Here is a 26,217-nt window from a genome sequence, read left to right on the forward strand (position 1 = left end):
CCAAGCCAATTTACCTTTGGAATTTAGCATACATGGCAAAATCTCAGAGGATGGTGCACCCTCAAAGGTCAGCAACTAGTCTTCCCAGATGACATAGATTGAATAATTAATATGAATAATGAATCTCCCTAAATTGGTCATATCATTTGTATTTGCATTGTATATTTTCACTTGACTGAATCAGTTGCCATGTTTTACATAATTATATCTTCAAATAGTGTGAATTCAAAAACACGTGGAGTACTTCAAGGGATTCATTATTTGAAGAAATTGAGACCTATCAGTAAAACATAAAATCATACTAGAGGCCATTGAATAAATTAATGAAAGAATGAATAAAGCATTTATTAAGCTCTTATTATTTTCAAAGCATTATGCTAAGCTTTGGGCATACGGTTATGAAATAAGACAGTCTCTGCTCTCAAGGAAGTAACATTCTAATGAAGGAAACAACTCACATGGGAAGTTTCAGGGGAAAAGTCAGAAGGACTGTGGTCCCCAAACCAAAGTAAATGATAAAGGTTCTAATGTCATTTCTACTAATTAAAACTTATTATTTCCTGATATTGAAGATTTGATTGTACCAAAGATTCCATTTTATGGTGATTCAATCAACAAGGCTTTGTTAAGTGTTTCCAAGGTACTAAGCTTTGTAGATAAGGAAAAAGACCCCCAAAAAAAAATCCTCCTCTCAGGAAGCTTACATTTTAATATGAAACAGTGGCTGGGTTCATATTCAGATTTCACAGTCATTGATAAGCAAAAGAATATATTGACCTCATTCTGTCAAAGCCACAAGAGCAAGACCATTAACGTGCAATCAATGAGGTATAAAATCAAGGAGAAATTTTCAACATTGATATTGCAAACATCACCCAAATAGGGAACCCAAGTAAAGGTTTTATAAATCACATTTATTCCTTAAAGTCTGCTCAGTACCTAGAATGCACTCAGCATTTTTCAAGGTGTAAATTTTATTGTGAAATATAGCTTTAGAAATCATTAACTCTCCCTAATTGTTAAATACGGTGTTCATAATAAAAACCTAATCACCAGTTGTCTTCATAAACGATAAAATAGCCTCCTCTTTATTTGCTGTCTTTTTAATTTGTTAAAAAAAATAACTACTTCACTATCCACCCTAATGTGTTGGCCAATTAATAAATAATCAGCTACATGGTAACTTAGAAAATTCCGTAACTATATCTAAAGTAATTAATAACCAAGCAGGCATCTCTTTAAATAAATTAAGGATTTTGTCTGTGACGGCTCTCACATTTCACTGAAGCAAGTTCTGTGCTCTATAAATTATTGAACGTGTTTGTGGCTATAAATATATTCATAAGTTGTTACAACTTGCTGATTGACAGCATGATGGAAAATTGCTCTGTAAGGGATAAGAGAAGAAAAATGAAACCAAGGAATAAAGGAGAGAAGGGAGGATCGAGGAGCAATATCAAGCAAAGGCTGATATTTCAAGCCACATAAATATCGGAGGCAGCTAAGTGACTTCAAAGATAGATGCTAGATGAAATCCAGGAGTCCTGAGTTCAAATCCTTCCTTAAACATTTATTAACTGTGATCCTGGGCACATCCCTAATCTCTAAGCCTCAGTTTCTTGATTTATAAGGTTGGGAGAAGAATAGTAATTACTTCCCAGTTTTGTCAGCAACAAATGAACTGAATTCCATGGATCATTTTTCAGAGGTTAAAGTACTACCTAATAGCAAATAATAACTAATCTAATGTATAAATGTGCTTTATGTATATTCTCATTTGATCCTCCCAACAATCCTGTGTGGTAGGTGCTATTATTGTCTCTATTTTGAAGGTGAAAGAACAAAACTAAGAGAGATTAAGAGACTTGGCCAGGGTCACATTAAAAGCTGTGTGACTCTGGGCAAGTTACTACCTTGCAAAAAAAAAAACAAACCAAACCCCAAAACACAACAACAACAACAACAAAAAAAAAAATGGTCTTTGACAAGTCTCAAAGACTCAACTCTGACATGATTCATTTACCAGGAATCTATTTGTTATATAGGAAGGCTTAGCATAAAATCAGGTTATCTATGAAAAGTACCACAGTTTAAGCTTGAGAACTTTGGGAAGTGCTATGATGTTGCTGCTGATTATTTTATGTGATATGATGTATTACACTATGTTATGTTCTATTGTATTATAATAATATTATTTATATAATGATTTAAGCTTTGTAAGGTGTTCTGCACACAGCAACAATTACTACTAGAACTGAAGTGAGGAAGTCAAGTGGTCTTCTTGGGCTTGGAGTCAAGAAGACCTCCTCATAAATCCTACCTCAGTTACTTTTGTATTGTGTGACCTTGATCAAGTCCCTTAATCTCTCTTAGTTTTGTTTTCTCACCTTCAAAATAGATCCTCTGTTGTACCACCTAGTTGCCCTCAAAGATCCATTTTCATAATTCCATTATCAAGTATTGGCTCCAGGAGATTCAAAGTAAAATTGGAAGGAAGGAAAGAAGGAAGAAAGGAAGGGAGGGAGAGAGGGAAGAAGGAAGGAAGGAAGGAAGGAAGGAAGGAAGGAAGGAAGGAAGGAAGAGAAAGGAGGGAGGAAGGAAGGAATTTGTAAAGTGGAATTACAAAAAGATCACTCAAATGAGATAATATATGTAAATGCTAAATATGTATTAGTTGCTATTAATTTGGTTCAATTACTTCAATTTAGTATAATTGTTTTTATATAAATAACAGTTCCAGTGGGGGCAGAACCAAGATAATGGAGAAAAGGCAGAGATTTGTCTGAGCTCTCTCTCAAACCCTTTCAAAGACCTTTAAATAATTCCCTAAAGCAAATCATGCAGTGGCAGAACCCCCATGGGGTTCCCAACCCAAGACAACTTAAAAGTTTAGTAGGAAAAGTCTTTTGCACTAGATGGAAAGTAGAATGCCGACCAGGTCCTAGAAAAGCAGGAGCAGGCCTTAAGAGTAAATAAATCAGCAGCAGCAGTGGTTATTTCCAGAGCTCTCAGCCCATGGACAGTAAGGGAATCGAATAACTGGTCAGAAGATTACAGGGGGTCTCTTTGCTAGCACTGAGTCAGGATCCTGTTGCTTGGCCCATACTCAGATCCAGGTCATAGTTCTGGGTGAAAATCCCAGGACAAGGAGGAGCACTAGCACATAATAGCTTTCAGCTACAGTGGAGCAGGGACTCTCATCATAATTCTAGAGTAGAAAAGAGTGCTTGTGGTCACTCACTGACCAGAAGACAGGTCAGGACAATAGTAAACACACCTCTCCTTAAATCATACCACCTTGAAAAAGCTGAAAACTTACAAGTATCTCTGAAAATAGCTGCACAAAATCCCTGAAACTTTGGACGGTGAATCTTCCATCCTGGAAGAAGAGCACACTTTAGCAAAGATGCAGAAGTCAAGAAATAGGGTGGGAAAATTAGCAAACAACAGGGGGAAAATTCCGGCCATAGAAAGAAAAAGATCAAAATACATGCTCAGAAGAAGGCTATGGATGAACTCAAAAAAGATTTTGAAGATCAAGAGAGGTAATGGAAAAATTGGGAAGAAAAATGAGAGTGATGTAAGAAAATCATGAAAAAAGAGTCAATAGCTGGTAAAGGAGGCACAAAAAAATACTGAAGAAAATAACATCTTAAAAAACAGAATAGACCAAATGGTAAATGAGATTTTAAAAAATCCAATAGAAAGAAGAATGTCATGAAAAACAGAATTGGCCAAATTGAAAAGAAGATACAGAAATTCACTGAAGGAAAAGAATTCATTAAAAACTAGAATTGGCCAAATGAAAAAGGAAACACAAAATCTCACTGAAGAAAATAATTTCTTAAAAATTAGAATTGAACAAGTGGAAGCTAATGACTCTATGAGACATAAAGAAACAACAACAAAAATTAAAAGGATGAAAAAACTAGAAGAATGTGAAATATCTTGTTTAAAAAACTGACTTAGAAAACATATCCAGGAGAAAAAAATTTAAATTATTAGAGTGCCTGAAAGTCATGATCAAAAAAAGAGACTAAACATGATTTTTTGAGAAATTATCAAGTAAACGCTCCTGATATTCTAGAACCAGAGAGTAAAATAAAAATGAAAGAATCTACCAATCATTTTCTGAAAGATTTCCCAAAATGAAAACTCCCAGGAATATTATAGTCAAATTCTAGAATTCTCAGATCAAGGAGAGAATATTGTAAGCAGCCAGAAGGAAATAATACAATTATGATAGAGCCACAGTCAGGATAACACAAGACTTAGAATTTCTACATTAAAGGATAAGGAGGCCTGAAATATGATTTTCCAGAGAACAAAGGACTGATTCCAAGAATCACTACCCAGCAAAATTGAATATAATCTTTCAGGGAGGAAATGGATATTAAATGAAATAGAGAACTTTCAAGCATTCCCTATGAAAAGACCAAAGCTGAATAGTAAATTTAGCTTCCAAAGACAAAACTCAAGAGAAGCATCAAAAGATAAATGGAAAAAGGAAATCAAAAGGGACTTTAAAAGATTAAACTATTTACGTTCCTGCATCGGAAGATGATACTTGTAATTCATAAGAATTTTCTTGTTATTGGGGCAATTAGAAGTATATATAAATAGAGGGCATAGGTATGAATCGACTATAATGTGATAATATCTTTAAAAAGAAAGAGAAATACACTGGGCAAAAGGAAAAGGGAGAGGTAAAGAGGGTAAATTGTCTCACTTAAGAGGCAAGAAGAGCTATTACAGTGGAGGGGATGATGGAGGAGTTGGAGAGGAACACTTGAACCTTACTCTCATCAAAATTGGCTCAAAAAGGGAATAACATGTACATTCAATTGGGTATCAAATCTATCCTATCCTATAATAAGTAGGAGAGAAAGGTAATCAGAGAAGGGAGGCAGTGCTCATAGAAGGGAGGGTCGGGAGAGACAGTAGTCAGAAGCAAAACACTTTTGAGGAGAGATAGAGTGAAAGGAGAGGAAAATGGAATAAACAGAGGGAAATTAGGTTGACAGGAAATACAAGTAGAAATCATTACTGTGAAAAAAAATGTTGCCACAATTTCTCTGATAAAAGTCTCATCTCTCAAGTATGTAGATAAATGACTCAAATTTATAAAAATATAGCCTCCCCAACTGACAATAATCAAAAAATATGAAGCCATTTTTCAGATGGAGAAATCAAAGCTATCTATAGCCATATGAAATAATGCTCTAAATCACTATTGATTGGAGAAATACACATTAAAACAATACTGAGGTCCTACCTAACATTTATTAGATTGGTTAATAGGACAGAAAAGAATGATAAGTGTTGAAGGAGATGTGGTAAAACTGAGACACTAATGCAGTGTTGGTGGAGTTGTGAACTGATTAAACCATTATATAGAGAGAGCTATTTAGAACTATACTGACATATTTATAGTAGCTCTTGTCTGGTGGCAAAAATTAGAAACTTAGGGACTGCCCATAAATTGAGGAATGGCTGAAAAACTTGTAGTATATAATTAATGGAATACTATTATGCTATTAGCAATGATCAGCAGGATACTCTCAGAAAAACCTAGAAAGACTTATATGAATTGATACAAAGTGAAATGAGTAAAACCAATAAATGAGTAAAAACACGATAACAGAAATAATGTAAGATGATCAACTGTGAGTGACTTGGCGATTCTCAGTAATATAATGATCCAAGACGCCCCTCAAGAAGTTATTATTTAAAAAATGCTATCCATATCAAGAGAAAGAACTGATAGTTCTGAATGCAGATTGAAACATACTTTTAAAACTTTATTTTTCTTAGGTTTTTATTTTCTTTTATAAAATGGCTAATAGGAAATATCAGTTTGCTTGCCTTTTCGATGAAGAGGGAGGCAAAGAATTTTAAACTCAATTTTTAAATTCATGTTAAAAAAATTTTTACACAGAATTGTGGGAAAATAAAATATTAAATAAAGAGATTCCTTCTATCTCAAAAAGAAAAACTCAGCATTTTGGTAAAAAATTAATTTCAAAGGTTGCCACGGTCAGTGAAGTCATAATCAAGTGGCCAGTCTCCTAGTAATACATCTCTCTACTTAGCAGGACTGATCTTTTTAGAGAAAAGCCTATTTGTTATTGGGTTTGAACTTGAATCTGCCAATCTGGTAGAACCTGTCAAACCTTATAACAGACACAATCTTTAAGAACCTAAGATCATCCCCTAACTCCATCATGAAATACTGAAATGGGGCTTTGTGATTATTGTACCAAATTAAACCAAGTTTTTATTGATTGATAATTGATTATTAAATCAGATTTTAAATAGTCAAGAAATGAACTAGTATTTATTAGTTGCTTACCATGCAACAGGCATTGTAAATAAATACCCAAATATATAGTATGCATATAATCTGGTATTGTAATGGAAAGACATGACATGGGAGATGGAGAGTTTAGTGTAAGGAATAGAAAATGTCACTGGCTGGAGCATCCAATATGAGGAGAATAATATATGGTGAAGCTAGAAAGAGAAGATTGGGTCAAGTTGCAAAGGTCTTTAAATGTGTGGATATTATGTCTGTGTGTGTGTGTGTGTGTGTGTGTATACCTCAGTGGATTGGTGCTTTCATCATAATCATCTTTCCCTCCAGTGATACATTTTACAATCTATTCTTGCCCATCCTGTATGACTTTAATTATCTTTCCATCACAAGAAGTTGACTAAAGTTCTGAATTTTTTTTCCTCCTGTTCTCTTGACAGTAAGCATACTAAAGTATCATACAATCAATCCATAAGTTAGTTAAGTGCTCAAGTGATCTTCCTTTTCAATCATATATTCACTTGATGACACTTTTAATTCTCTCTCATGTAATTCCTTGCTTATCATGTTTTGGAACCTGCCCATGTTTATTGTGCTCTTCTCCATTGCTCTCTGAATGATAAGTTTAATTCTTCATAGATTGTTATATTCCATGATTCCTAGCCATGCAGCTATATCAGTAGAATATTAGTATTTTTTAACAAAAGTAAACTCTTGTTTGGGAAGGGAAATTTGGAGTTAGTAATTTTGTAATTTCCCAAAAGCAATTCAGCCCACTATCCTTAAATTCTGGGCCCATTTCACTGTCTATTTTCAATGTCATGTATGTGTAGATGTATGTGTGTATGTCTATATTATATATATCCGTATACATATACACATATATATTGATAAGTAAATTGTCAATCGGTTGTCATTCTAGCTTTATGCCATAGTCTGTACAGAAGGCATTCTATATTTACTTTTCTCCCTCTGTGTATATATAGCTCATATTCTTTTTTAGAGGATCACTAGTTACTAATGATCTCTTGGTCATATTTTTTTATAGTAACTATATCCACAAATTTTTGTTGCCCCTTTTCTTCCTTAAAAGAATGGACCCTTTAATGTATTCAAAACTATACATCAGCCCACTCTGTGTACACCTGTCCTAGCCTTTTCCCTTCTTTGTTTTCTTCAATATGGTTCCTACTTCCTTATGCAGAACATCTAAGTCTATGGCATTAGAGCTCAAAGATAATGATTCCAATTGTCTTTCATAAAAAGATTGTAAGACTTTGCGCATCTTCCCTATTTTTCATCTATTATCTTTCTTCTGGCTCTATTACTAAATACTTCCAACATGACTTTTCATGTTTAAGGCTCTCACCAGATTTTATATAGCCTGTTTCACTGTTTTATGAAGTGAAATTGCTTATGTGTCCACTGTATTTCTCCATAAGATGCTGTATTTTATTTTACTGATGTACTTTTTTTTTACTGATGTATTTTTATTTTAAATGGGTACCATACATAGTTTCTCTATATTTTCACTTAATAAATAGACCAAGTGTTTCCTATCATAGTTTTTAGGATCTTTTGTTTTCTTCTTTCTGGCAAATTGATTTACAACAGTTATGCTTTTATATGAAATTGTTATCATTGGTCTCAGTATCTTTTTCCCCATTCAGTTCATATTCTTTGGCCTTAGCTACTTGTTTGAATAGTACAATCAGTCAGCTAGCATTTATTAAATGCTTTCTGTTTATCAGGCATTGTACTGTTAGGGATACAGAGAAAGACAAAACACTAGTCCCTTCTCTCAAACAGTTCACAGTCTATTCTGATTAGATTGGAGTTACATTCATTGTGTCCTATCATTTTCCCCCATTTTACATTCTTCTAGCTTTGCATTTATTTTAGTTCTTACAAATGGATGACCTAAGCATATCCAAACAGGTGATTCAGGAATAATTGCCAACTCAATAACGTAATTTTCTATCTATTAAATTGTAATTTTTTTCATTTTTGTCATGTTATTCATTGCTCATCATTTATTCTAATTCTTTTCTCAAAGCCTGTATTTATGATGTATAAGCATAAGGTTTCTGTACAGTAAATAAGGCTGGCCTTTATCATCCCTTACTCATAAACCATATTTTTAAATGTATATTTTACCATTTTCTCTCTTTCTCTCTCTCTCCTCTTTCTCTCCCCTTCTCTCTTCCTTTCTTCTTCCCTCTCTCCCTCCCTGTTTTTCCCTTTTCCTTTTCCTCTCTCTCTCCTTTCTTTATCTTCCCCACTCCTTCTCTTTCTCATTTCATCTCTCTTTTCTGTATCCTTCTCCTTTCTCTCCATCTCTCTTTTTTCCCTGTACCCCTTAACACTGAGCTTTTGTTTCTACTCTTCCTCATCCTAGCTGGTAGTGAAGCATTCACTTGTGGGCCCAATCCCAGTACTAAACATTACAGAAACTTAAATCTGCTCTGTTTATACTGCTTGGATAATTTCATTCCTTCTTGGGCAGCATGGTAGTTTAAACATTTATTTGCTCCTAGGGAATTACACTATTGGTATCATACAGTGTAGAAATTTGAACAGCTTTATTCCCACTGCAATTCAAAATTCCTGGGCTACAGGGATCCACCAACCACAGCCTTTCCCAGTAGCAAGAATGACAGCAATATGACACCATATCTAACTCTTTTTACCATTTGCCAGTGTTATTTTTTTCATTGAAGTCACTAGATATGAAAGGAGATGCTAATTTAATTTAGAGAATCTTCTTCCAAATAGATTTTTTTTTCCTTCTTCTCATCTACAACAGATGTAGGTAATAAACTGCTATTGTATTTATGAAGTTGCTTGACAAATCCGCAACAGCAGCACTGCAAAATTCAGTAACCAAAAGTCATGTAAATGGACATTTTTGTTGCCTTTGGGCAGATGATAACAAGCTAGTAGGATGGGGATGCACTCATCCCTCACTGGATATAGTAGTTGACCATAGAACTGCTGCTAAAATTCCATGGAGTCTATTTAAAGAACACTGTAAATTCATGAGAATTGTTTCCCTCCTGCACTCATGGGAAAAAAATTAGTCCCACTTACTACACAGTACATACCTCTGGTAAAGTAGGATACATTGCATTGACATATGAAAGTATGAAATAATATGATAGTTATAAAGTAATAATTAATTATTATACCTTTGGGGTACAGAGGGACTAACCAAAAACTCTGCTGAACAACCCAAGAGGAAGCCAGGAAAGTACAGAGAGAAGATAATGAAACTGTAACTGGATATGATAGTATATTCCCTTCACCAGGGAAACTGAGAGCTGATCTTTGAGCCCAGAAGTTCTGAGACATATTGGGGTAAAACAATAGTTTGTCCAATCTAAATCAGCATTAATATAGCCAGCCCCCAAGAGGGGAGGGCCAGACAATATCTGGAAGAGTAGTGGCCAGAGAAGGATATTTGGAAATAAGAAGTTGGAGAGTTGGAATTTACAAGAAGTTGTTGGAAGTTAATGGAATTTCCAATGGGAGTTAGAGTGGAAGTCCTATAGGGCAGTTGATAGATCCTTTGTGTAGCAATAAGAATGTTGAATTTATTTTAGTTTTCAGCACAATAGGTGTATTATCAAAGTAAGAGAGACTGCTTATAAGAATGTAACAGGGAAGAAAATATCTAAGGTGAAAAAGTTTAGCCTTTGAGAATCCAGAACTGAACACTTTGGCTTCCCTTGAATATGGAATCAATCACATTTATTAATCAAGCAACACCTATTCTTTTTTTCCCCACTTAATAGTATTTTATTTTTTCAATTATATGTAAAGATTGTTGTTATTGTTTTTCCTTTTTTTCTCAAAAAGGACCATGACATCAGGGAGGTGATGCCATGACATTCAAGTGAATTGAATTTAAGTGAGGCAGATCTCTGCAAGGTCATCTGCCTCACTTTCTCCTCCAGAACCATCTGTATCCAGTGATCAGATATAGATCAGAAAAACTGAAGATGGTCCTGGATGAAATGGGAGATTATTTTTTTAAGATTTTGATTTCTAATTTTTTTCTCCTTTCCTTTTTTCCCTCCCCTCTCCCCAAGATGGCAAGCAATCTAATATAGTTCATATATGTACAATCATATTAAATATATTTCCATTAGTTACATTGTGAAAAAAGAATCAGAACAAAAGGGGAAACCATGAGAAAGAAAAAAAACAAAAAAAATGTAAATAGTATTCAGATTTCATAGTTCTTTCTCTGGATGTAGATAGCATTTTCCTTAATAAGTTTTTTGGAATTATTTTGGATCATTGTATTGCTGGGAAAAGCAAAATCTATCAAAGCTAATCAATGCACAATATTGCTGATACTATGTACAACATTCTCAGGTTCTACTCACTTTATAAGCATCTACTCTTTAACAAGCACTGGGAATTCAAAAAAAGGGAAAAGAAAGTTCTTCCTTCAAGGAACTTATATTCTAGGGGCTACCTCTAGTCATCCTGGTCTATATCTTGCCCCTGAATCCATATGACTCTAAAGAAAAAAGTGTGACTTTGCACAGCCCACTTTCACTTATATCCCTCTCATTTGCACATTATAGCATCACCTCCTTGATGTTGTGGCCATCTTTCAGAACAAAGGATAAATGACAAACAATCTAATCATATCAGCAATGGCAGGGGAATTTTTAGAGTACCTAAATCATTTCTAATGAGTAACTAATTTTTGAGAAAATATCTGGTTATTATTGAATAGATATCATGACTACAACTAAAATTTCTGTAATAAATGGTTGAATGAAAGGATCAGGAATATCTGAGATCAAATCCAGCCTCCGACACTTACTAACCTTGGGCAAGTTATTTAACATTATCTTAGTTTCATTATCTATGAAATAAGCCAGAGAAGGAAATGGCAAACCATCCAGTATCTTTGCCAAGAAAACTCCAAATGGAGTTATGAAGAGTTAGATACGATTGAACAAAAATAGCACACTAGGAATTAGAAACAAAAATGAAACGGTCCTGTCTTGAGTTCATATTTTCTAGGGAATCAATCAATCAATCAAAGAAAAATATTATCAACTGCCTATTATGTACCAGGTGTTGTGTTAGATTACTGGGGTCATAAATACAAAAGGTAGGCTACCCCAACCCCAAGGACCCTATCTTGTAAAAGGAGAGAACACAGGGAAATGATGGCAAAAGAAGGGAGTTTGGGGGTGTCCCAGGAATGGTGAGTGGAGCCATAGAGCATCCAACCACCATGCCCTTTCCGGTAGCAAAAAATCATTTTGACTTGATTACTCTTCCCCAAGTAAGAGATAGAAAAACAGAATGGATTCAGGAGGTGGAGCTGGAAAGAAGGATTCAGATGCTGAAGCAAGGCAGATGGCTAAGTATGCTCAGGTGTCCTTGGTAATGGCCAGACAGAATATAAAGCAGAGGCTGAGCCAGTTCAGTAATTGGATAGATTAAGTGAGTTTGCACCTACTCCCTAGTCATGGCAGTGCAGCCCCAGGGCAGAGTTCTAGAGCTCAAAGATGACTGTTTTTGCATCCCTCCATTCTGCTCATATTTATTGAACACTTACTGTGCAAGGCATTGTGGGAAATATTTAGAATTACTTTCCCACTGTTTTTGCACTTGGAGAGCTTCCCACCTCTCTGGAGAGATAAGACTCACTCACCTGAAAAACAAAATACCAATATAAGCAAGCGCTGTTGCCGGTCCCACCAAAGGTTGGGCTGACCATTTGTGGATTTCATAAATTTGAAACTTGGGAAGAATAATGATTCCATGCTTAAGTCAATTCTATCCTCAGCATTTTTTCCATTTATCTGCTTGCCTGCATTTGTCACAAGGCAGGCATTTTCTCTGCTAAGCTAAATGAATTCTTATATGCTTTGAGACATACAAAATGAATTTCTAAAGAGGGAAGAGAGTTATTTTTCATTGTAAGATATCAGATTACCAATATAAATAAACCTTAATTCCCAAGTAACATTCCCACTATCTTTCAGCCTGTTTCACCTTTTTGTTTGGCTAATATAAGTTTGATGATAACATTTTAAAATATGAATGGTGACAGTAATTTCTACATCTGAAAAGTTTTTTTATTTGAACTTCCTTCAAATTTGTGCAATTCAAGTTTGATGAATTCCTTACTGAATTCAATGCTTAAAAGAATAACAGAATTTCAGAGTTGGAAGAGACCTCAGACTATCTAGTTTAATACACATCTGAAAAGGAATGAATGCCCTCTACTAAATGTCTAACAAGTGATCATCTGGTGAATCCACAGTCTTCCAAGGCAGCCCATTCTACTTTTAGACACTATAATTCATAGGATTTTAGATTTAGAGGTAGAAGGGACCTTTCAAACTATCAAGTCTTCTCTTATCTCTGCTCGTTTTACATCTGAGGTAAGTGCTCTATCCACTAGGCCATGTTGCCTTTCAATTGTTAGGCAGTTAATGATATCATGCCTAAATTTGCCTTAATATACCTTCTACCCACTATATCAGGTTTTGTCTTCTAGATACAACTAAAATGACTACTCTCTCTTACATTTTTTCTCTTCATTGTGTTAAGCTTTCCCAGTTTCTTAATCTGAATTTCCTTTCATATAAACTAAAGACTGGCCTTCTTGTCTTGACCCAGACATCTTGGGTGCCTTCTCCTGATTCTCTAATTTTCAAAATCTTTCAAAAAATGTGACACCTAAAATTTAATATAATATTTGACTGGTGATCTGACGGGAGAATTATGATCAAATTCTTATCTCCTAAGCTACAAATGGTGTTCCTCTCTTAATAAAGAGCAACATTTCATTAGCTTTTTTGACTGCCATGTCATTTTGTTCACTTATTGTTTACTTATAATGCAGATGACTAAAACTCACAGATTCTTTCCAGAAAAACAAAAGCTCCTATGTCATCATGCCTCTGCCACCTTGGATTTTGAAAACAGATTTTTTTTATTCAAGTGTAAGATTTCACATTTATCCTTCTAAAATTTCATCTTTTTCAATTTGTTTCAGTCTTTTAATCTGTAAAGATGGTTTTAAAATTCCTGAATCATTCACTCAACATATTAACTTGTTCCTTCCAGTTTTATCTGAAAATTTGATAAGCATTCCCTTTATATTTGTACCACTATCATCAGGGAAGGAAGGAAGGAAGGAAGGAAGGAAGGAAGGAAGGAAGGAAGGAAGGAAGGAAGGAAGGAAGGAAGGAAGGAAGGAAGGAAGGAAAGGAAGGAAGGAAAGAAAAGGTACTCTACCAGAAAATCCTTCCAAGTTGATATCAAATCATCAATAACATTTTGGGACCAAACATTAAACTGGTTTTGAATCAAACTAATTGTTCTGCCATCTAGCCCACATCTTTCCATCTTTTCCACAAGAGTAGATTGAGAAAATAAGTTGAATGCTTTGCTTTAAAATCTATAGCATTTTTTATCTACCATGAGAACCATGAGAAAGAGAAAGAAAGATACAGAGACAGAGACAGACAAAGAGATACAGAAAGAAATAAAGAGATAAGAAAAAGAAGATGGAGGAGGAAGAGGAGGAAGAAGAAGAGGAAGAGGAGAGAGGAAAGGAAGGAGGGAAGGAATGAGGGAGGAAGAGAGGAGAAAAAAAAGTATTTTTATCTATATCTTTAATTTTTATATTATTTCTCAATCTATCTCTACTCCCTTCCCTACTCAGCAAATCATGCCTTGTAAACAAACAAGTTTAGAAATCAAAGAGGAAAAAAATTCAGTTCAATAAAATCAACCAACATATCAACTATACTTGATTGTAGTTCAGACCTCTAGCCCATCCCCTCTGCAAAATGAGAAGTGAACAATGTTTTCTTAATCTATCTCTTGATACAATAACCTGTCATTATTGATGTCATTCTGGCTCTTTGTTGTCAACACTTCCTTTTCTAACCATTCACTAATCATTTCTTGAATAATGTATTGTACAATTTCCCCATGAATCACATTAAGTTCAGTGACATCTAGTTACAGATTCCATTTTCTTCTATTTAAAAACCAGGATAGCATTTACTTTTCCCTAGGTCTACAATGTCTCTCTCCTTCTATACAACTTTTAAATATCACTGGAATTAGATTCCCTATCAAATCTACCAATTCTTTTCATGTCTTGAGACGTAGTTCATTTGGAGTTGATCTTAACTCATCCAAGGTAAATATGTATTTTCGTAATATCTCCCTACTTGTCCAGTTCCCCTCCTGGATCACTGCCTTGTCATGACAGAGAAGCTTGTGTTGCTCAGTGAAATTATGAGCAGCTTTACCCAGTACAGACAGATCATAGTAACAGACAGGTCATAGTAAAGAATTCTGACAAAAGGTGATCCACTGAAGAAAGAAATGGCAAATTACTCCAATGTATTTGCCCAAAAAATCCACAAACAGTATTGAAACAATAAAACATATGACACCAGAAAATAAGCCCCTCAAGTTGAAAGGTGTCCGATATGTTATAGGGGAAGAGCAGAGGACAACTGCAAATAACTCCAGTACTATGAAGCATCTGGGCCAAAGCCAAAATGAAATTCAGCTATAGGTGTATCTGAAGATGAGAAGAATTCTGGTACTGTAAAGATCAATATTTCACAGGAACCTGGAATGTAAGATCTGTGAACCAAGGTAAACTAGATATGGTCAAACAGGAGATGAAAAAATTAAATATCATCATCTAGGGTGTCAGTGAATTTAAATGAATGGGAATGGTGAAATTGATTCAGGTGATCACTACATCTACAACTATGGGCAAGAATCTCTTGGAAGAAATGCAATAGTCCTAATAATCAATAAAAGGGTGAGAAAAGTAGTACTGAGGGATAATCTCAAAAATGATCAAATGATATCTATTCAAATTCAAGGCAAACCATTCAATATCACAGTAATACAAATTTGTGTTTTAGCCACTTATATTGAAGAGGCTAAAATTGATCAATTCCATGAATATCTACAACATCTTCTAGAAATAATACCAAAAAATGTCATGTTCATCATAGGGGATTAGAATACTAAAGTAGGAAATCAAAAGATAATTGGAATAACAAACAAGTTTGGCTGTGGACTGCAAAATGAAGCAGGGCAGAGATTAATAGAGTTTTGTCAAGATATGTCAAGACATAACAAACACTCTTTTTCAACAGTCTAAAAGGCGATTGCACACTTAGATATCACCAGATAGTCAACATCAAAATCAGATTGATTATGTACTTTGCAGCCAAAGACAGAGAAGTTCTTGTTAAAACAAGACCTGGGCTGATTGTGACTAATGAACTTTATACTGCAAAGTTCAGACTTAAATTGAAGAAAGTAGCGAAAATCATCAGACCATGTAGGTATGACCTAAAATAACATCATTTGTGAATATGAAGTAGAGATGATAACTAGATTTGAGAGATTAGATCTGGTAGATCATGTGCCTGAAGAATTATAGACAGAGGCTTGCAATATTGTATAGGGTACAGAAACAAAACACATTCTTAAAAAAAAAGCACAAAATGGCTCCCTCATGATGTTTTACAAATAGCTGAAGAAAGAAGGAAAAGGAAAGGGAAGGGAGAAATGAAAAAGTATACCCAATTGAATGCCAAATTCCAGAGAATAACAAGGAGAAATGATAAATCCCACTATCTAAAGTTGTGAGTTTCCTCCAGACAAATGTCTTCCTTATTCATGTATTTCCTCCCACGGTTCTGTAAGTTTATGCTTATTCTCTCCTATGGACATTGTGTACACTAATAGAAGAGGGTGTCTAGGTTTCTAGATCTAATATTATGATTTAATTATTCTTGTTTTGGCTTTATCTAATAAACTTTTTTGATTAAGTGTTCATGGAGTTCATCTGGTTGATTTGTTAAGTAAAAAACATTGCTAGGGGCTCAAAAGTATATTTGTGAGCGGTAGGAGTACTCTCTCTCCTCTCTCCCTCTCCCTCTCCCTCTCCCTCTCCCTCTCCCTCTCCTCTCCTCTCCCTCTCCCTCTCCCTCTCCCTCTCCCTCTCTCCTCTCCCTCTCCCTCTCCCTCTCCCTCTCCTCTCCCTCTCTCTCCCTTCCAGGTTTGGGAGAGATTTGAGAATGAGTACTAAGAGTATATGTACAGATACCAGTTGCTTGAGCAAACCAATCCCAGCCCAAGGAAAAGAGAGAGTGAAGAAAATAAAAGTTCTGTTGTCCCAACCATGTGCTTTAGATAAAAAAGAGAATATACTAAAAGATGTCTGTCACATTTAACAGATAGACAGATATGTCCAGAAAAAAATATTGCTATTGTTGTTCTTCAGTAATTTTTCAGTCATCTTTAACTCTTCCACTTAGGGTTTTTCTTTGCAAAGATACTAGAATAATTTGCTATTTCTGTCTCCAGCTTATTTTATAGATGACCAAACTGAGACAAACAGGCTTAAGTGACTTGTCCAGGGCTATACAACTAATAAATGTCAGAGGCCAGATTTGAATTCATGAAAATGAGTCTTCCTGACTTCAGTGCATTATGGCACCACAGGCCCCTGTTCCATTGCTATAAAGTTGACAAATGTACCTTTTCAGCAGGGAAGCACCATTTTCCCTTTTTTGTTTCTTCTTTCTCTGACCTCTCATTGAATGTTCTCTTCCTTTTCTTTTTTCCCATCACCATTCCAAAGTTTCAGTTCCCTCCCCTTTGGGATAAAATATATATATATATATATATATATATATATATATATATATATATATGTATATATTTGCTGGAACAATTAACTTTTTTAAAATTAATTTTGCATTATTATGAACTTGACAAATATAAAAAATGTGAACATTTTTAAATACAAATAAGAAAAATAGAATATTTCATGACACCACAAATGCAATTTCCTACTACTTATTTTAAGTATATACTAAATTAAATATGATAGTTCCTACACTATCCTACTATCATACATACTATCATACAAATAGGATAGTGTTAGAACTATCCTACTTGTCTGCATTTCTTTCAGATATTCATTCTGCTTTTTTCTATGTGGTTTGTTAATCATTCATTGGACTTCTTATTTCTTTTATTCTTATTTTCACTATTTATTCTTTCTTCATTCCCCTTCTTATTTCAATCTTCTTTCTCTCTCTCCTTCTGTCTCTCTGTCTCTGTCTCTTTATGTGTCTCTGTCTCTGTGTCTCTGTATGTGTCTCTCTCTGTATCTCTTTTTCTTTGTCTCTCTTTTTCTCTCTCACACACACATACATCCACTCACACATACTCATTTATGCATGTAAATAAAGTCTATCCTTTGTAATATAGCCAACTTTTTTTATAAAAATCCATACATTGGTCATATATGAAGCAGTATATCTTAAACTATAGTCTACTATCTCTCTGCCAAGAAGATGAGAGCATGATTCATTATCTGTCTTCTGGAGTCATGATTAGTCATTGTTTTGGTCACAGATATTAAGTGTTCTTTTTTCGATATTCTGAAATTATATAAATAGTTTTTCTAGTTCTGCTTACTTTATTCTGCATCATTTCATATGTCTTCCCAAGTTTTTCTGAATCTGTCCCTTTTATCATTTCTCATGATATAATTTTTTTATTTTTATATATTATATATATATATACATAATCATGATCAAACATAATTTGATCAGCTAATGGTTGATTTATTTCTATCCCGTTAGATTCTAGTACTTTACTATAACAAATAAGTGTTAATTTTATATATGTGTGTGCATAGATATAGATACATATTCATATTCCTAGTAATTTTCACTTTTTGAGTGGTAAGTAGTATTACTGAATGAGTGGGCTTCCATTTTCAGACATGAAGTTTTTTGTCTTCCATCCTTAAAGTTAAGCATAGGAGAATAAAAAGAACATTTTACTTCTAAGATATATCCAAGCTCAATCAACACCTTAAACATTGACCATTTGTGTGGTCATAGTTGAATTAATCACTTAGCCTCTTTAAGCTTCAATTTCCTCATCAAGAAATGGAGACAATGATACCCATAGTACCCAGAGCACTAATCTGAAAAGGTTGTAAGCAAAAAAAGACAATGTTTGTAAAATATTTGGGGAACTTTAAAGCACCATAAATAAGTCACCTGGTATTATTATTAATAGTACTAAGGGAAAGAATCCTTAAAAAGAGATTTCTGGTCTTCAGAATGAGATTTGTCAGTTCAGCTGCTATGAATCAGGTAGCAGTGAAAGTTGATTCAATATGGAAACAAAAGGACCTGGATTAGCCTTGGTCTACAGCTATACAATTCATTAATACATCACATATTTATCTAATATATGAATAGCTGAAGGATGTTAAAAATTATAATAGCATATATGTAGGTGTAGATACATATATGCTATAATATATACATATATTTGTATGTGTATTTAAATATATACATATATTTCATGTACTTATATGTGTATGCATGTGTGTATATATTTTTATGGAATAGACTCATCTTCCTAAGTTCAAATCTGACCTCAAACACTCACTAGCTATATGCCCTAGGCAAATCACTCCACCCTGTCTGCCTCAGTTTCCTCATCTGTAAAATGATCTTGAGAAGGAAAAAGCAAACCACTCCAGTATCTCTGTCAAGAAAACCCCAATGATGTCATGAAGAGTTGGACATAACTGAAAGCAACCAAGCAACAACTTATCTATTCTTTAGTTTTTAAAGTTCTCACAAAAGTCTACAAGGCAGGTAATACCAGTTTTCTTATTATTATCTCCAGTGTGTAACTGAACAACCTAAGGGTTAGAGATGGTATATAAGTTGACCATAGTCACACAACTAGCAAGTGATAGACCCAGAATTATAATCCTCATTTCCATTGCTATACCATTTGTATTTAAGACTTAAGATTTAAACTACTTTTCTTACATTCTTAAAATCTATCATCAAGTTTATGGGAAATTATACACATTGACAGTTTGGTGCATATTCAGTGCCATGTGTAATTAAGTACCCATTAGAATGGAGAAGAAAATTAGAAAAACTCAAGGACAAGGGAGATCAAGTGGATTAGAATAATTCTTAGGTGGCACAGTGAGTAGGGTTGGACATGGAGTCAGGAAGTTTACGTACACTTACTTATGTGACCTCAGGATTTCTCTTGATCTCTCTCAGCATCAATTTGCTCATGTGTAAAATAAGAGTGATAATAGCACCAGCTTCATATACCTATTCTAAGCATCTGTTGAGATAACACATAATGTTCTTTGCCAGCCTTAAAGTACTGTATAGATATTATTGTTGATTGTAGTGGTATTGTTGAACATGTAGGACCTCTTGTTGTTGAAAAGATCTGGCTTCAGAGGATGTATATGAATGTGGAATGGGGTGATAATGGCATTGAGACAGAGGGAACAAGGAAGCAAAGGATGGAGAGGGAAAACCTGTTTAAGAATAGTCAGTTGACTCATTTGACTGCAGCAGAATATTAAGATAAAATAGTTAAAAGGACAAACTTAGACATACTTAGAAGAGCCTGCAATGAAAGATTAAGGAGTCTGAGCTTGAGACTATAGTCTTTTTTTAATAAAAGGGGGGGGGGTCAGGTAATGAAAAACTATGTTTTATGAAGATTAATGTTGTGTTAGTATAGGAACAGGGAAAACCTAGGGACAAGAAAGCTAATTAAAAAGTTATAACAATAATCTATGGGTGAGGGTCTGTTTAAGTGGTAGGAATAATGAGTGTCGACCGTGGAATATTACAACAAAACAATTACTTTTTTCTTTCTTCTTTATTTTCCAGCTTACATTTTTTTAAATTAAAGCTTTTTATTTCCAAAACATATGCATGGATAACTCTCAACATTCACCCTCACAAAACTTTGTATTCCAAAATTTTTCCTTCCCTTAGATGGCAAGTGATCTAATATGTTAAACATGTGCTATTCTTCTATACATATTTCCACAATTATCATGCTGCGCAAGAAAAATCAGATCAAAACCATTACTTAAAGATGATGATGATCTATTGGAATGGAAGATGAAAATTGCTATTTGGAGTGACATTGATTTAGATACAGTGCTGGGCTCAGTTTCCTTATCTGTAACATAGTAGTAATAATGACAACTGCCTCACAGAGTTTGTTATAAGGATCAGGTGAAATAACATAAGTAAAACACTTTGCAAATCTTAAATATATGAATGTAAGTTATTATTATTAAGAACCACTCCTTACCCTCTCAGATAAACTAGAGAAAGTGTTCACTATTTATGAAGAGGGTGATAGAAAGACTACATATTTGAATGGGTACTCCCTTAGAGTAGAGATTTGTTTACTCTTGTATTTCTATCCTCAGGGACTAACCCATACTCAGAGTAATTATATCATATTTTTATATTAAATATAATCATTATCTCTTGGTACCTGAATGATTTAAACTAATGATTATCTGTAACCTTCTGCTCAAAAGGAGTAAAGAAAAGGAATGAATTTCCTAACAGTGACAAGCATTAAATACACAAATAGATACTAAGGGGAAATAATATGGAAGAAAACATTTATTAACCATTATATTATATATAATGTAATATGTTACAATTCTATATTATATGATATATAATTGTAATTGTATTTAAATAATTTGTATTATAAAATTATAATGACATAATATGTAACATGTTACAATTATATATTATTGCATTGTGTTAGAGAATATGGACATGATATAATCTATAATTATTCTATACTCTATATTATTATAATTTATAGTTATAGATATTATATTCACAATTTTGTAGATTATATAATTGTAATCTGTACATATAATATATGTTATATTATGGAACATTAGAGTATAGATGTAATCACTGTTGTATAATATATTATATATTATATAATTATATATTATAAAATTTTATGTTATTGTTATGGTATTACATTCTATATCTAATTACATTATATTACAATATATATCTAATCTATATTATTACTTTATAGACCATTAGAATATAGTTATAATAATTATTATATAATAAATTATATTCTATATATATTATAAATAATTATTACATCATTACATTATATGTTATAGAGTATAGATAACACCTATACTCTATGATATCCTATAATGTAATAACATGTAATTATAATAAAATGATTATTTCTTTCCTTAGGGTTTGGGTTCTGAATAGACTTGCAGAGAAAAGAGTATTGAACTGGATGTCAGAAGAGCAGAGATTGAATCTCAGTTTTGCCATTAATCATGTGTGTGAACAATTCACTTCATCTTTTTGGGCCTCAATTTCCTTATCTGTAAAAGTAAGGAATCATAATCTATAAAAGTAAGGAATAGTATTAGATAACCTCTGATATGCCCCCCAACTTTAAAACCTTATTACCCTAGGAAGTTGCAACTATTAATGCCTTATGCCTTACATTTTATATCCCTGCCCACTTTCTTCAAATTATGAAAATGACTTCAAATTCCAATTTTATCTTTCCAAGTTGCCATTTATCTTCCTTCATCCTTCTCAATGAACCATCTACAGAGTTTAAGAAATATTCTATCATCTCAGTCAGTAGTGATTGTGTTTAATTAGCAAAAGCTAGAAAGATACTCAATCAGTAAGCATTATTGGACAACTACTGTGTGCTATGCACTATGTACTATGTACTAAGGGCACATATAGAAAGAATGAAGCAAATCTTGCTCTCCCACTGGATATGACCTTAGAGTACCTAAATGCTGGTCTTAATTCTTCTGCTTAATATCTGTTCTTCTTTGGGCTGAGAATCAGTTTCACAATCTATAAAAATGGAATAATATTTCTTATTCTATTGACTCAAAAAATATTCAAGAACACTCAGTGAAGAGTTAATATGACATAAGAATATGTTGTGGACTTCTTGTTTGAAGGACCAAAAGGCACATCCCTCCACCTTTCTGACACTCCTTTTCCCATCTGCAAAGTTGGTGAAATGTTATTATTTTAACTACTTCACAGGACTTTTAGGAAGAAAGCATTTATTTAAAATTAAAATGCTATAGAAATATGACCTACTGATATTTTTCTTACAAAACATGTGGTATTATATAAATGTGAAGATTGTTACTAGGAGTGGTGTGTGTGTCCATTCATACAGGTATGTGAACACAAATTATGGAGAAAGCTTGCCACTAGCCAGTTGTGTGACTCTAGGCAGGTCATTTAATCATGTGCTTAAGGTAACCTCATTCTTAAAATGAGACAGTTAAACTTGGTACTCACTAAAGTCCCTTCTGGGTCTGATAGTCAGTGAATCCATGACATATCTGAGCCAACCACCTCCATTATGGCCAGGAAAGAAGCATAATTGTAACCATAAAAGAAAGATCAAGAGAACTAGAAATTAGAGAATTGGGGATAATTTAAGGATAAATGGCAGACAAATTGATCATTATGTACCATATGAAGAAGTAAATGTAAAGATCTAGAGGAGGGAAGGGATAGGAATGGGAATTCAACTTGGGATTCATTGGTAATGAAAACTCCCAAATAAGGAAACAGTTGGCAACCCCTCTATGTCGTATGGTTCTAGAGAGGTAATTAGAGGATAAATTATTTCTTCAAAGTCATAGAGTCCATACCTGTCATCTAGGGGAGGGGGGAAGAAGGGAGAAGGGGAAAAGTTGGAACAGAAGGTTTTGCAAGGGTCAGTGTTGAAAAACTACCCATGTATATGTTTTGTAAATAAAAAGCTAATTTTAAAAAGGTCATGGAGTCCAATCAAAAAAGGAGACTTGAATCCAAGTCTTCTGGACTGAGGCCAGTCCTCCATCAGCCACTCTACAATGCACTGTTCATGGTAGATAAAAAGCATATTAAATTAGGATTGAAATATGAGCAAAAAATAGAATGAGATCCTATGAGCGGGATCAGCAGCAGGCATCATGGTAGAAAAATGTACTTTCTAAGTTTGTAAAAAAATTGTATCTTTCTTGAAAAATCTGTAACAAATATATGTAATTATTTATATTCAGTTTAATTCATAAACATTTATTAAGGACCTACTATGTTCTTGGCATTGGGGATATATAGATAAGTATAAACTACTCTCAAGTAGCTTACATTCTACTGGAGGAACAGACTGCTAGATATGAAGTCAGAAAGATCTGAGTCAGGAAAACCTGAGTTCAGACCCTTTCCAGCTGTGCAACCCCAAGCAAGTCATATACCTTCCATTTAGCTCAGTCTCCTCATTTGTGAAGTGGGAGTAAAATAGTACCTCCCACCCAGAGTCAATATGAGGAAAAACTATGATAATATTTGTAAAGTATTTTGCAAACCCCAATGGACTATATAAATACTAATTATCATTATCACTGTTATCGTTATGTCTAGGCTTTGATAAGTCAATACAGTTTAAATCCAAGGGGAGGAGAGCATATCTGGGAGGATCAGGCAAGATCTGGCTTGGAAGATTTCACATGAGTTGTAAGGAAGTCAAGGGTAATAATTCATGTTGTATCTACCTCAGGAATTTGTCATGAGGATCCATTGAGGTCACAAGATGATAGTTTAAGCTATAAGAGACCAAGAGACCATCTAGGTCACACATACACACACATACATATACATACACACACATCACACATCTACACATACTTTACATATGTAGAAACAAAGTCTTCTGGGGGTTAAGTTGATTTACCTAAGGCTACAAAGGTAATAAGCATCGGGGAATGATCTTAATTACAGGTTCATAGCCAATAATCTTATCATTCTACTTTTTCCATCCTCTTCCATCATTGGCCATAGAACTCAGTGCTGAACTTGCTCATTTCATGGATTTATTCTGAATCTTCAGTTAGTTTTGAAAAATCTTTTTGTTCCAAAGTGAGCAAAATTTTCAAGAGTCATGTGGTCACATTTTCCAGGACACAGAATAGCAATATTTTTCAGAAGAGTCTCATCTAATCTACTGAATGAAAAAATAGAGCAGACCATTCAACTAAAATAAAATATGGGATTCTTTGGTTAGGCCTTGTTTTTATTTGGGGATAGAAGTGATAACTATTTTTGGATAATTGAACTTGATGGCTAGAAACTCAGCTTTGAGATTAGAACATTCTCAGATAACATAAGGAATTGGATTAAAGTTTGAACTGGATCCAGCCAACTCCTTATCAAGGCAGAGCACATTGAACAAGGCCAGTGATGCTCTCTAGCTTTGTGAATTTCCAGAAAGATGACTCTCCTCCTTTAGAACCAGGAAACAGAAAACAGTGGAATATGAGGTTTATCATGTACATTTAAAGGGAGAAGTTATAAGAACAAATAGGAAATGGGGACTCTTTGAGATTTTTTTTTCAATTAATATTAACTCACATTCATATATCATTTTAAAGTTTGCAAGGCACTTTGCAAACATTATATAATTTAATCCCTATAACATCTTTTAGAAGTAAAGAAAGTTGATCCTGGAGTCAGTGTCACATAGCTAGGAAAGATCAGAGATAGGATGTCAACTTATCTTCCTGACTTAAGATGCAATCCTACCATTTTGAACACTGTGTCATACTTCCACAAATACTGATCAAAGATTATGAATTTATACTTTCTCCATTTACTGAAATTTACTATGTGCCAGGCATTGTGCTAAGTGCTGAGGATATAAATACCAAAAAAAAAGACAGAAATCCCCAACATCACTTAGCCTCCTTATGATGTTATAAGAGATGTAGATGATCTTTGAGGTCTCCTGAAATTATAATATTCTATGATTCTCTTTGAATTAAAATAAATCCACACTTTGTTTATTTTTCCTTTCCTTAATTATCTTTCAATCAACCCATTCTTTGAGTTGGTATAGGTGAAAGTGGGGAGTAGTTGAGGCTGTGCTGGAGTCTGCCTACCTACCCAGAACCTACTTATTTGAATTTTTCTGTTGATAATCTTGTTTCCCCTGAGAATCATTTATTTAGAACTGAAAAAATCTCAGAGAAAATTGGTCTAAAATCATCATCTTTCAGATGATCTAGCTGAATCCCAAACCAGTGGATTAACTTGCTCAAGGCCACACAGTGACTAAGCTTCAGAACAAAAACAAAATTATCTGATTGCAAAGCCAATACACTATCCTCAATTCAAAACTTGAAATCATATTTCCTTAAAAGGTCAAAGTCTACAACTATGCAAAAATGTTTCCAAACATATCTTTTCAGGCATTTCTAAGAGATTACATGATAACTGAGAATTTGTCACATTTGGAAACCACGGAAGTCATAAAGTAAGTTGTAGAATATTGAATTTTAAAAGAAATGAAGCATTATTACTTTTGAGTTCATATATTAACCTTACTTATTGATAAAGAATTTCTCAATCACCAAGTATTTATTTAACACTCTTTTTGTTCTAGCTCATCTCACAGCCCCTTGACATCATCCTCCATGTTGTTCTCCTTTATTCCAGTATCTGATAATGATCCTTGTGATGGTCCTTCTTTCTATCTGTATCTCTATCTCTTTATATGTAATCTTTTCCAGGAGATTTCACTTATGTCTCACTAATATTCAATATTTCCCTATACACTTACATCTTTCTCCTGCTATAAACATGCCCAAGCCCTTCCCATTCCTTCAAAATAATCTCTGCTATATCCCACCATCACTGATAACATTCATATCTTTCCATCCCCTTTCTCAACAAACTCTTTACAGAATCCAACTATACTCAATGCATCATTTCTCTCTTCTCTTAAGCTCTGAAATCTGACTTCCAACATCATCATACAACTGCAATTTCTCTCTTCAAAGTTAACATTAATCTCTTAATTTCCCAATGTAATATCCTCTTCTCAATCCTCCTCTTTCTTGACCTGCCTACAGCATCTCCTATCATTGATCACTCTCTCTTCCAGGATACTCTCTTAGTTTTCATGATATTTTTCTC

At 34.0% G+C, this 26,217-nt stretch overlaps 1 protein-coding gene across 13 annotated transcripts in view; it reads left to right on the plus strand.

The window, feature by feature from the left end:
* ANKS1B (ankyrin repeat and sterile alpha motif domain containing 1B) overlaps positions 1 to 26,217 on the plus strand; it is a 1,348,113-nt gene that overhangs the window by 1,068,078 nt on the left and 253,818 nt on the right. The gene's annotated exons all lie outside the window — the stretch shown is intronic.

The sequence above is a fragment of the Sarcophilus harrisii genome, chromosome 5 (genome assembly GCF_902635505.1).
Source record: "Sarcophilus harrisii chromosome 5, mSarHar1.11, whole genome shotgun sequence".
Lineage (NCBI taxonomy): Eukaryota > Metazoa > Chordata > Mammalia > Dasyuromorphia > Dasyuridae > Sarcophilus > Sarcophilus harrisii.